Source organism: Dromiciops gliroides, chromosome 2 (genome assembly GCF_019393635.1).
Source record: "Dromiciops gliroides isolate mDroGli1 chromosome 2, mDroGli1.pri, whole genome shotgun sequence".
NCBI classification, from domain to species: Eukaryota; Metazoa; Chordata; class Mammalia; order Microbiotheria; family Microbiotheriidae; genus Dromiciops; species Dromiciops gliroides.
Window position 1 is genome coordinate 441442016 of NC_057862.1, and position 13653 is coordinate 441455668.

The 13653-nt window shown below is 43.3% G+C and overlaps 1 protein-coding gene and 1 long non-coding RNA gene across 2 annotated transcripts in view; one reads left to right on the forward strand and one right to left on the reverse strand.

Moving 5' to 3' along the window:
• Window positions 1-2947, reverse strand: part of SLCO4A1 (solute carrier organic anion transporter family member 4A1) — an 80231-nt gene extending 77284 nt beyond the window's left edge. The window contains exon 1 of the mRNA XM_043984455.1: window positions 2823-2947. The gene's annotated coding sequence lies outside the window, so the exon portion shown is untranslated. The remainder of the gene's footprint in view (window positions 1-2822) is intronic.
• Window positions 1487-13653, forward strand: part of LOC122741226 — a 14850-nt gene continuing 2683 nt past the window's right edge. The window contains exons 1-2 of the long non-coding RNA XR_006354831.1: window positions 1487-1810; window positions 4407-4596. This is a non-coding gene — a long non-coding RNA (uncharacterized LOC122741226). The remainder of the gene's footprint in view (window positions 1811-4406; window positions 4597-13653) is intronic.

Sequence of the window (13653 nt, forward strand, 5' to 3'; positions counted from 1 at the left end):
CAAGCTTTTATTTTTATTAAGTGCTTACTGTATGCTAGGCGCAGTGAATTCTATGGGAAAATATGGCTCTGGGCTTTGGGGGACTATAGGGATCCCACAATTTATATTAATATTTTTTGAAGTAAAACAATGCTTTTTGTCCACAATGGCACATATAAATAGATGAATAACCAAGTTATAACTTGACCTTAAACTTGACAATTAATTAAATTACACATTTTGAGGTGGAAACAATTCTAAAATAGTGGTTCCAAGCATTTTTTTTGGGGGGTGAGACAATTGGGGTTAAGTGACTTGCCCAGGGTCACACAGCTATTAAGTGTTAAGTGTCTGAGGCCAGATTTGAACTCAGGTCCTCCTGACTTCAGGGCTGGTGCTCTATCCGCTGTGCCACCTAGCTGCCCCAGTTCCAAGCATTTTTACACCCCCCACCACACACATAAAAATATCAGGGGGAGAGGGTGGCCTCTTTAAACAATATAATCCCATAGCTGCTTCTAGAAATAGCTAAAGTAGATTCCAATTCTAATAAAGCCATCAGAGAACTCAAAGTCATGTGGATTTTAACTACTGGGCATTTAACTACTGGTTAAGGGTGAAATAAGGACACCAAATTAGGCATTAATGAATACATACTATGTGTCAGAATATGTATGTAGCTTATGGGATTGAAAGTTGGAAGTGACCTCAGAAATTACTTTTTGTACATAAACATAAGGTTTGCAGTAATTTAACATCCATCATGCAATTGGAAAAAACCCCAGAGTCCATCTAGCACCTTCATTTTACAAATGAGGAAACTGAGGCTCCAAAGACTAAGTGACTTGTGCAAGATCACAAAGTAGTTACCATTGGGGTAAAATTTGAACTGAGGGCTTCTGACTTAGGAACTAGTATTCTTTCCATCAAGCTGTCTCCCTCAATCATTTAGTCCAACTGCCTCATTTGACAAAAGTGGGCACCAGGGCTCTGAGAAATGAAAAGACTTGCGCAAAGGTTACACAAGTAGCAGAGCCAGAATTCTACTCGACTTTTGATTGCAGGTTACCTAGTAGGTCATTCATCCAAACAAGTCGGGGCCTCATGTGTGTAGATCACTGTACCACAGCCAAGGGGAGAGAGAAAGGTTAGAAAATCACCCTCATATTTAGTGGAGGGGATTAGGCTCCTGCACAGAGAGCCAAGTAAAAGTGTGTCTTCTAGTTAAGCATGCTGGGTACACATTGCTCAGAACCTTTCCAGTAGGTCGGAAAATGCAAAGGCCAAGTCCATCCCATTACGCTGCAAGCCCTGAGGGCCCGAGAAACAGAGGGGCGGGACTGGGCAGGGCAGCCAGCTGGGCAGGAAAGGTCTTTGTGCCTAGCTTGCGTTGGGAGGTGTAGTCTCTCTTCCTCCTCCCAGTGTTCTTTGACGGGCGAGGGTGTGACTCATATGGTTTTTCTTTAAGGAGAGGAGATTTCCAGTGTAAAATGATTGGACAATGAGATGGAAAGCAATCATGAAACTTTTTTCTCTTTCTTTCGTTTGGTAAATGTTGATTTCCTGACTGAATCAGCAGCCCCAACCACCCAGCCTCCGCTGGCAGGTGGATGACCGAGAGTAACCTTTGCGTAGCCCCAGTCAGCGGCAACCACTCTCCCGCCTCCTTAGCACAAAAGACAGCCGCAACGCAGAGCAGCTCAGCGCAGCCTGAAGCTCTGCAACCAGTTCTGGGGAGCAAGCTATGCCTCTGATCCGAGGCCCCAATCCCACGCCGTCCTTGCCAAGATCCGGGGAGGGAGCAGACCCGCGGAACCAGAGCTACAATCAGGTTCGTGGTTCTTAGAGCAACCCACCTCAGAAAGGGCGGGAGGATGAAAGCGAAAAATCTAAGGACTACAGGTCGGCCACAGCACACCCCTGGCTCCTCTCGGTTAGCCGAGACCCCCCACCCCCACCCCTTCCCATTCCCTGTTCAGATACACCAGAAATCTCTTGCACCAGAAACCTCAGTTGGCTTCTAAAGAAAGGCGAGCTGGAGCTTCTCTCCTCTTCCCCTCCTGCCTCCAGCTCCCACGCAAATGCCTGTCAGAAAGCCTCCAGCCTCAGCAGCAAACCAATACCTTTCAGCTTTTCCCATCATTGGAAAGCTTCCTCCCTTCCCATCTCCTTAGACATCACTGATGTTGCCTGAGCTCAGCCTCATCTTCCAAAGGCTGCTTCTCCCACGCTGCTCATTTCCAAGGTCCACTCCCGACCCCCCGCAAACCCACCCTTGGGAATGGGCAGTAAACTCAGGTCAGTTTCCAACAATCTTTCTAGCTCCTCGTTTCCCTCCCTCCACATCTGCCCGTACTCCAGCCCCGCAAAAGACAGAGGGATGGGGAGAATCAAAAGAGATATAGAAAGCCTCCAGAGTTGAGGCATATGAGGGATTGCAGAGACACTGCATTTCACACTTTTTCGTGGACTAACGTGAGAAGGGTAATGAAAAGAGTTGGGTATTCCCCCTAAAAGCCCCCAGAGTTGACACACCCTTTCCCTTAACCAGAAAGATTTGCACATCTCCCAGTGTCGAAGGCTCTCTCCATTTCACTTGGCACTCCAACCCCTGGTAGAAACGCAGTTCCCATCTCCTTCCCTCATAATTAGGGCTGTTGTCTTCGGGATAATTTCGGGGGTGGGGGCGGCAAAGTGTCCCCTTTCTCACCCCCTGACCTGTTTCAGGTGGTTACCTGCTTAAGATTATTATGAGGGGGGCTAGAGTAGCCAATTAATCTGAAGGACCCTGCCCCCGGGGCGCGATCCTCCCTACCAGGATCCCCGGAATCATCCCCACTTACAGCATCAGTCGCGTACCTCTCTTCAGCCACCGGCCGCAGGCTGCTACTACACGTTCTGACCGCCTCCCCCTTTGCCCACTTTGACTTCATTCATCCCCTTTCTCTGAGACTCCGCCCCTATTTTCGAGTGGCTGACGCGGCCTCCAATCGGACCAGGGCACAGTTCTATGGCCTTACTGACAGTGGCCAATTGCAGCACTGGTTCAGTATCCTCCGTTTCCCTCTACGCCCTGCCCCCTCCGCCCCAGCTGGCCCCAGTTTGAGCACCTGAAATTGACAGTTGGGGAGGGCTTGTGGAAGGGACGTTGGAGGATGCGGGTGAAGGAAAGTGTGGGAGAAAATGGGTCTTCGAAAAGGCGTGGAATAAGGGTGGGGAAGAGAAAAAGAAAGCATTGATTAATTTATCCGACAAATAGAACCTGCTGCTTGTAGATAGAAATAAAGGGGGTGGGGGGGAAGGTTATGAAGGGAAAGGGGAGATTCGTTCTGGATGTTGAAATAAATTCATAAAACTGAGCTGGGAGGGACCTTAAAGATCACTGCCGGTCAACCTTCTCATTTTACTGATGAGGAAATGACGGCTTGCCCGAAGTCATCATCCAGTAAGTGAAGTGGCAGAAGTAGGATAGTTATCAGATGAATATTTGTTTTTAGGGGGAAAATGGAGTGTTGTGGGGGGGTGGGGATGAGAAAAACTGGGTGTGGAGGAAGTGAAATTAAACAACTATTTCCTGCCCTAACCCGAAAATAACTGCCACAGGGTATCAACCTCATTGAGGGGCGAACTCTTCCAGGTTTTTCACTAGGTTATTACAAGGGAAGGGAGGGTCACAGAAGAAAGAGGGGAAAGGTGTTATCAGGATAATAGGGAAATGTGGCAAACTGAAAAGGAACCACAGTCAAAGGGAAAGAAGGTGGATTTGAGGACTACGCCCTGGTGCCAAGGTCCCCAGAGCTCTGCTAACAGGTTCTCCCAATGGGAATGAACTGTTTTGTTTTAATTGCAAGAACCCTTGCCAAATAAAACCCACCACATCTATGTCAAGATCACTCTTTTCATGACTATTTCTTTAAGCCAATAAGCTGAAAAACTTTTTGAAGAAAATTTCAACTCAGTCTGGCATTTTATGGCCCTCCATGATCTGCCTCCAGCCTTCCTTTCCAATTTTACTTTACACTACTCTGTCCCCCACATTCTAGGTTCTAATCAAATAGTACTCTTAGCTCCTCCCTCTCCACTATAACCCCTCCCCCTTCTTTAGGCTGTTTTCTATTCTTGGAAGTATCTTAGCTTTTCAAAAGCCATCTCTTCCTTGAAGGTCCAGCTGGGAGAACACTTTCTCTCTGCAACTTCCACCTATTCTGAAAGTGATCTTTACCTCTTCTGACTTTTTCCCAGAACAGTTTGTCTAAGTTTTACCTTTGCCCTGTCGCATTATATTGTACTTAATTATGTCCTGTCTCTCCCATTAGATTGCTCGTTCCTTAAGGTCAGGGACTGTTGTTGTTTTCATATCTGTGTATCTAGCACTCAGCACAATGCCTTGTATGTAATTGTTTAAAGATTATCTATATTTTACTTAGAAGTACCAGTGACCCATCCAAGGAGACAGAACAACTGATTTCAACGTAATTGACCACAGACTTTTGTAAGGTGCCCATCATGTACAAGACGCTATGTTGGGTAATGAAGATATGAGGACAAAACTTAAATTATTCATGCTCTCCAGTACCTTACATTCACCTTGCCAGAAGGAATAGATCATGTATAGATGTAAGTAAATATGAAGTAGACACAAAGCACTTTTTTTTTTGGTGGGGCAATGAGGGTTAAGTGACTTACCCAGGGTCACACAGCTAGTAGGTGTCAAAAGTCTGAGCCCAGACTTGAACTCAGGTCCTTCTGAATCCAGGGCCAGTGCTTTATCCACCGTGCCACCTAGCTGCCCCAACACAAAGTACTTTCAAGAAGAAAAGACTATTAATAACTGGAGGAGGAATAGGAAAGGACTCATGACCTATGCTTTAAAGGAAGCAAAGGAAATGAAGAGATGCAATGGAAGAGGCAGTACATCCAAGATATAGGGAACCATTTACCTAAACTATGGAGGTGAGAGGTACAAGGTAATCTCTGGGGATTAGCTAACAGACTGGCCAAAACCAGTGGGGTTGGGCAGGTATTAGAAGGCTGAATTATCTTTCTTTTGGTAGGAGCTCATCCTAGTTCTTCAACCTAACACTAATCCTGATGCCTGCTTCAGTCATAGTATACATGTGTAAATTTATATGGGCTTCTTCATATGATTTCATTTGGCATCTTCAAATGTGGTTTTGACCATTTTATGGCATTGTGACATGATTTTGGAGAATGAAATCCCTTTTTAGGCTACAGGAAGATATTTTTAGTGAGTAGCATGATGTCTTTATCAAAAGCAGTCATGAACCACTGAAATCTAGTACGGCAGTTCAGGAAAAGAAATAAGAAAATGGTTAGAAAAGAGTATGGTTCTTGATGGGGCAGAGGAAAGCATGTGTATTCTGATGTTAGGGCTCCATGGCAGGGAAAAGGAAGTGAGATCAAGGAAAGCAAATCATAGGGAATGGGGACTCTGAGAACTGTTTGACAGACATAATTTCTGGGTAGCTAACAATCATTTTATTAATTAGCAAGTAATAAAAAGAAGGTCATTGGCTTTCTCTAGAAAACTGAAGACAAATAATGGAGGCTGCTCATGCTTATATACCCTTGGACGAGTGGGTGTTCCTGATAGGTGGAAATCAACTCTGATTGGTTATCTATAAATGAAAGAATCAATATTATAACGAGAGGTAGTCTTATTCTAATGAGGGGCTGGGGTGGGGGATGTGACTTTGATTAAATCACTCTTATTCATCTCCCCCTTGGGCAATCTATACAAAAGAACCTATCCTCCACCTAATCAATGAATAATGTAGGAAGGTAGGGTAAGAGTACCACCTAGATAAAATGGTCTGGATGGGGTAAATTTGGGGGCAAGGTAAGAAATGTTCTTTGAGAGATTTGGCTTCGAATGAAGAAGTAGAAAGGAAAGACCTTAACTCTAATTTAATAATTGGTTATTAATAGAAGAGAGAGGGGGCAGCTAGGTGGAGCAGTGGATAGAGCACCGGCCCTGGATTCAGGAGTACCTCAGTTCAAATCGGCCTCAGACACTTGACACTTACTAGCCGTGTGACCCTGAGCAAGTCACTTAACCCTCATTGCCCTGCAAAAAACAAAAAACCCCAACAACAACAAAGAAAGAAAGAAGAGAAGAGAGAAATAATCATTTATCTCAACTGGGAATTCTCAAAGGGGGTTTCCCAAAAGCGAGTTTGGTTCCCTCAAACAAGGAAATAGTTCAGATAGAGAAAAAACCAAGGGGCATTTAGGCAGCACAGTGGATAGAGCACCGGCCCTGAAGTCAGGAGGACCTGAATTCAAATCCGGCCTCAGACACTTAAAACTTACTAGTTGTGTGACCCTGGGCAAGTCATTTAACCACTATTGCCTCACCAAAAAAACAAAAAACAAAAGAGAGAGAGAGAGAGAGAGAGAGAGAGAGAGAGAAAACCATAGGATTGTAGATATAGAAAGTACCTTAAGGATAATCTAGTCATCATTTTACAGATGAGGAAACTGAGAGCAAGAGCAGTTGAACTCAAGCCTGCTCATACTTTTTCCCATTATTTATTGCTACTGTTTCTTTGGCAGACGTGTTTCAAGAGTCAGGGAACGAAAGATATTGCAATGCCCTTGGCAGCAAAGTTAATACATAGTAAAAGCATGCCCAAGGCCCATAATCATAGTAACTCCATAATGCCTATGGACTATGCTCTCTTTGGCTGCTTTACCAAGAACTCAAACTTCACCTGAATTACCTGAGCAATCAATTCAATTCACCCATGACCTTTAGTGATTGATACCTCATCCAGACTTACCAGATTGCTTCAAAAGCATTATATAAAAACCAAAGGGGAGGCTCTTAAATAAATGCTTCAGGCATTCCAGCCCTTTGTTTAAATTGCCCAAACTCAGCCCTGAGCTGTATTCTTTGGAAACACAATGCTGTTTGAAGAGTCTTCTTTATGCCATGCTTTTTGTGGGCCCTGAGATCTCCCCTGAAGCACCAGGTGGGAGGTGAGTTCCGTCACTTCAGTACATTGTGTAATGCCGAGGCATATTCTACAAGCTAACTTTTCTCCAATGTCGAGCAGATCATCTGAGGCAATGCGGTAATGCAGGTCAGAGGAACATAGCATTGCAACCATGAGGGAGCAGAGCCCAGTAGCATTATGGAACAATGACTGTTTGTACTTGAACACTGTGAACTCAATATTCTAAAACATTACTTATGGAGGAAACATAACTAAGGAGGAGACGGAGGAGTGAGTTCAATTTGACCCCTAGTACAGCGATGAAGGGGAATCCTTCCTTGTTTCAGGCATTGACATGGCACTACCAGTAGATGGACAACTTAAGGACAATTTCATTTTCTCTCTGATGTCCCATCTGGAGAAGCCTCAAGGAAAGAAGCTTGATTGTGTTTAGTAGTTCTCTTCTCCCTCTCTCATGAGACTGTGGATTTTTATCTGTTTGAGGAATTTTTATCTCCTTTTATAGCTAGGAAAAGAAACACGGACTAAGAAACTTTCTCACAGTCATAGAACAAGCTAAGGTCAAAGCCAGGAATGGGATACAATTCTTTGAAATCCCAAGATGGCAGCCTTGCTACAGAAAGATGAATGGCAGTACTTCTGGGGACTTAAGACAAAAAAAGTGAATTTCATGGGAGGGCACATGTGCACCTGAGATCCATCCTGCTTCCCTGCTTCTAGCTTCTCCTGACTAGCAGGTTCACTTGCCACAAGGACCCATGTGTTCTATTTCCTTATCCAGGCCTCAGTCATTTTCCTCCGAACTCCTCTCAATTTTGCTCTGAATCTGTCTCCTTTACCTAACTTTCCAGACTTAGAGGGACAAGTTAGTTCTCTGTGAATTTTTCATCCTTATTAGAATGGGTTATTACTTTGGGAGAAAGTGGGTTCTCCATCATTGGAAGTTTTTTTTTTTAACATTATCTTTATTTCCTTTAAAAAAATGAAGCAGGTGAGATGCTCCCCACCTCTCACCCCCAGCAGTTGAGGACTTGGGGACCATTTTGCCCAATTCCTATTCCTTCCTGGATTGGGAACAAGCACCTCAGGACATGCAGGGTCAGAAAGCCATATCCACGAGGAGTGTTTCTTTCTCTTTCTCTCTCTTTTTTTGTGGTGAGGCAATTGGGGTTAAGTGACTTGCCCAGGGTCACACAGCTAGTAAGTGTTAAGTGTCTGAGGTCAAATTTGAACTCAGGTCCATCTGACTCCAAGGCCGGTGCTCTATCCACTGCGCCACCTAGCTGCCCCAGGAGTGTTTCTAAGAAAGTCATCTAGGGGCAGCTAGGGGGTATAGTGGATAAAGCACTGGCCCTGGATTCAGGAGGACCTGAGTTCAAATCTGGCTTCAGACCCTTGACACTTACTAGCTGTGTGACTCTGGGCAAGTCACTTAACCCTCATTGTCCCATCAAAAAAAAAAAAGTTATCTAGTACTCAGGGCTCTGCCCACATTTCGGTTTGTTATTTTCTATGGGGTTGTGATAGCCCTCTATGTGTTGGGTGAGGGGATGATTGTTCCAGAGCCTCCAAGATGCTGGGGCTGGATCTCACCATAGGTACAACCTTCTCAGTTCAGACTCGCTTTTGTGAGTGTTCCTGAAGTATTTTTGGTTGTAAGCTGTCACCTACTTATGGTCAGTCAGGGTCTGAGAAACTTCAGACATAGCCACCATTATTGTTACAAAACCCAAAAGGCTCCTTGGCCCCCACAGACTCCTGGTCCCAGAATGGCAGTGGTGGTCTGAGATGCCCATTATATGCCCTAGAACTGGCAGTGACTGATATTGCTAGTTTCAGTGATGGGGTGGAAAAAGGCAATTAGCTGGGTCTGAGAGGATAAACACAAGCAGGGACATGAGGAAGGTGACCAGTTGAGTAGGAGATGAGGCAGAAAAGTGAGAAATGCAGAGGAGGTAGGTGAGGGACAAAAAGAAGAGAGGATAGGGAAGAAATAGAGATAAGGAAAGAGGTAAGAGAAATAGATAAGGGGAGAAAAGCCCTAGAGGTCTTTGGGTAACTATTGGATGACGTTTCAGGGCTATTTTAAGAGGACTATGTCACTCAAGTACTCATCATAGATGCATGTCCTATGAGGTATTTTCCAACTCTGAGAGTCTACTTCTCTATGAAAATAAAGCATAAGATCACCTTTCAAATAAAATTTATTTCAGAGCTGATTGATTCCCTTTGTAAGTGCTCTTTAAAATAATGCAGATTATTAAGGTGATGCTTTATGGATACTACTGACTTAGTGGAACTCTGCAAATATATCAATAGCCTTTGCTGGTAAACGTACCTGGAAAAACCCCCAATAGCTATTTTTGTTTTCAGTTGGTGGTCATTTCAAGCTCCTAGGACAATTGTGAAATGTCCTCATTCTAGCTGTTTTGTAATTGAAGGGGATAGGGACTAGACCTGTGAGATCATTGATGGAGGGAACTTCCACATGAGAAAATCCACTCTACTAATGCAAGTCTGTACATTCTATGCACCCTCTAGTTACCCAGAGCACTGAGAAGGTAAGTGACTTGCCCAGCATCACACAGCAAGTAAATGTTAGAGGTGGGACTTGAAGTTAGGTCTTTATTGAACCCAGAAAAGAAAGTTTTCACTCCCCAAATCCTTGACACTGTCAAATGGTTCAATGTCAGAAAATTGAAAAGGGTTTTTTTATGTAAATGAAGTCCAAGAAAAAGCATTAGCCTCTACTTTTCTACTTCACCCTAAGGACTAGACTACCTTAACTTCTGACTTGCAACAGAAACATGTCATTATCTACCCCTCTTAGAATATGGTCTCCTGGGGGCAGCTAGGTGGCGCAGTGGGTAAAGCACCGGCCCTGGATTCAGGAGTTCATGAGTTCAAATCTGGCCTCAGACACTTGACACTTACTAGCTGTGTGACCCTGGGCAAGTCACTTAACCCCCATTGCCCCGCAAAAAAAAAAAATTAAAAATTAAAAATAAAATAAAAAAAATATGGTCTCCTTGAGAGCAGGAACTTTATGATTATCTGTATCTTCCCTGCTTATTATGATGCTTTGAACACACTAAGTGCTTAATAAATACTTTTAACATTCATTCATTTCAGGTTTTTGGTTTTGGTTTTTTTTTTTTTTTTTGGTGAGGCAATTGGGGTTAAGTGACTTGTCCAGGGTCACACAGCCAGTAAGTGTTAAGTGTCTGAGGCCAGATTTGAACTCAGGTCCTCCTGAATCCAGGGCCGGTGCTTTATCCACTGTGCCACCTAGCTGCCCCCATTTCAGGTTTTTAAGTCAGTTCTCTAACCACAATGGCATATCGCTCTTCACATAGACAGTAAGTGACATAACAGCATGAAATAGACTGGAATTTGGACTGGAGACAGTGTAAAGGTAGAAGGCTAATCTCCACTTTGTAAATGCAATAAAAAAGTCAAGATCAGTGTATTTATGGAGGGGTAAACAGTGCAAAGGTGACCAAATAAGAGAAATGTCAGTTGAGAATTAGTCCTTATAGTTCAGTCAGGAATCATTCAAACCTCTCAATCAAGAGAGTGCTAACAGCCATCAGGTGTGTGACAAATTAAGGCCTGGTATTCTGGAACCACCTCAGATTGGCTCCCAAGAACAAATTGTTAAATTTTCAGGAAGTTTTCCTTTTGGGATCTCTTTCAGGATGTGATTGGTGGATTCTTTCAATGTCTATTTTACCTTCTGCTTCTAGAAAATCAGGGCAATTTCCCCTGATAATTTCTTAGAAGGGGATGTCTAAACTCTTATTTTGTTCATGGATTTCAGGTAGTCCAATGAGTTTCAAATTATCTCTCCTGTATCTATTTTACAGGTCAGCTGTTTTTCCAAGGAGATATTTCATATTGCCTTCTATTTTTTTTATTCATTTGGATTTGCCTTACTGTGTCTTGGTTTCTCATAAAGTTACTAGCTTCCATTTCTTCAATCCTAATTCCTAGGCAATTATTTCCTTCATAGAGCTTTTATATCTCCTTTTCCATTCAGCTTTTCAAGCTGTAGACTTTTTTCTCATGACTCCTACATTGCTCTCATTTCTCTTTGCATTCTTTCCTTCCCTCTATCTCTCCTACTTTCTCTTCAAAGTCCCTTATGAGTGCTTCCATGGCCTAAGACCAATTCATATTTTTCTTGGAAGTTTTGGATGTTGGAGCTTTGGTTTTATTATCTTCTACTGAGGGTGTATTCTGGTCTACTTTGCCCCCCAAAAAGCTTTGTATAGTCCCCTGCTTTCTTTGCCTACTCATCTCAACCCGGAATCAGATGTCTGAAATCTGATTCTTTATGGTAGGGAGCTTGGTGTGCTTGTACCCCTCCCCCACTGGGTCACCACCACTTGATTTGACCCACTGGTTCAGAAACAGGACGCTTCACTCCAACTCCAGCCAGCAAAGACTGCAGCCACTTCATCCTGGCCAGCCGCTGAACCCCCTCATTGGTCTGCGAGCTGAACCTCAGAAGAAACCACTGGTGCTGAAGACTCTGAGGTGCTGGAGGTGGGGTCTGTTCCTGTCTGGGTCTGGAACTCAAGCTGACTCCTCTCTCACCCTTATCAGCAGGTGATCCCAGTTGCCTTCTTTGGCTGGAAAATAGTCTCACTCTGTTCTTATGTGAGTTAGGCTGCTCTGGGGGTTCTTTTATGGCATCATTTTGGAGCTAGTGGATGGGTTTATGAGAGCTTATGGGAGTCACAGCCTCTCCTCCATCATCTTGGCTCCACCCCCTTAATTTTCAGTATATTTACACCTTGGAAATTATCAAATGTTACAAATCGGAGCTGCCTATTGGATGTTTCAAACTGGATTGCTCCTAAGCATCTCAAACTCAACATGTCCAAAAAATAACTTATCTTTCCCTCCAAACCCACGGCTTTTCTTAGTTCTCCTATATTTGGGGGTGGGGGGGCAATGAGGGTTGAGTGACCTGCCCAGGGTCACACAGCTAATAAGTGTCAAGTCTCTGAGGCTGGATTTGAACTCAGGTCCTCCTGAATCCAGGGCCAGTGTTTTGTCCGATGTACCACCTAGCTGCCCCTCTCCTATTACTTTTGAGGGTACCATCATCCTTCCAGTGACTCTGGTTCTCAACTTCTGTGTCATCCTTTACTCTGTACTCTGATAATCTCTATTTCCAATCCTTTTTGAAGTCTTATCGTTTCTATTGCCACCACATTTTTCACATAGGTCACCTCTCTCCACTCACACATCTTCTACCTTCATTCAGGCCCTCATCACCTTTTACTTGGACTATCACACTACCCTCCTCTTTGGTCTTTCTGTTTTGAATCTCTACCCCTTCTAATCACCCTCCAAATAGCCCTAAAATACCAAAGTTACTTTCCTAAAGTGTAAATCTGGCCTTATGTGACAGAATGGCTAGAATGTGGAAATTGGACTTGGGAAGACGTGGATTTGAATTCTACCTGAGGGGGGCACTTATTAGCTTTGACCTCAAGCAAGTCATTTAACCTCTCTGAGCCTCCATTTCTTCATCTGTTAAAGGAGGGGTTAGGCTCAATGACCTCTAAAGTCCCTTCTCTCTTTACATTTAGAATTCCATTATCCCCACTCAAAAACCACTACTGTATTCCTATTACTCCTGGGAAAAAATAAAGATAACAAGTGATATGCCAGGTGTTGCCCACTTTAGATCAACAGCAACTCTGACATTTTTAATCTCAGGTCCTCCTGAATCCGGGGCTGGTTCTTTATCCACTGCGCCACCTAGCTGCACCCCCTTCCTACTCTTTTTATATTCTCTTCCAAGTACTCTTCAGTCCAGTTCAGCCATATACTCCTTCTTGCTGTTCCTAAGACATGTCACTCCATCTCTATTTGCATTGGTTATAGCTCATGCTTAGATGCACCCCTTCCTCACCTTTACCTACTGAAAGACCCAGTTTCCTTCCAAATTCATCTGAAGTACCACCTTTTATGTGAAACCTTTTCTGATTTCCCCCAGCTGCTAGTGACTTCTTTCCCCAAACTATATCATATTCCTTATGTAAATAGTCTTTACAAACCAGCAGGCATACATGCTGGTATATATGCATATTTATCACAATGCATATATATACATACATATTATATATACATTTGTGAATTGTGTATATATATATATATGTGTGTGTGTGTGTGTGTATGCATATATATGTAAGAATATAAAATCTTCAAAGGCAAGTATTGTTTCAATATTGTCTTTGTTATCTCCATTCCTTAGCACTATGTGTAGCATGTACTGGCTCTTAATAAATGCTTGATTAATTACTATTAGTCCCTTCTACAAACTCTGTACCTTAGCCAAACTAGACTACTCTGTTTCAGAAATATACCAATATTCATGTCTTCATTCCATTGCCAGACAAGCAACCTGGCACAGGGTGAATGGGTTTTGAGTCAGAAACACCTCAATTTTAATCTTTCCTCTTAAATCTACTAGCTGTGTGAGCACAGACAAACCCGATTAACTTCTCCAAATCTCAATTTTCTTGTCTATAAAATGGGGATAATAATCCCTGTAATACATATCTCACAAGCTTTTTGTGAGGCCCCAGTGGAAAAATGCGTTAAAAGTGCTCTACAAAAGTTAAAGTGCTATACAAATATTAGTAATTTTTACTAGTCAATGTCTGGATTGCCCTTC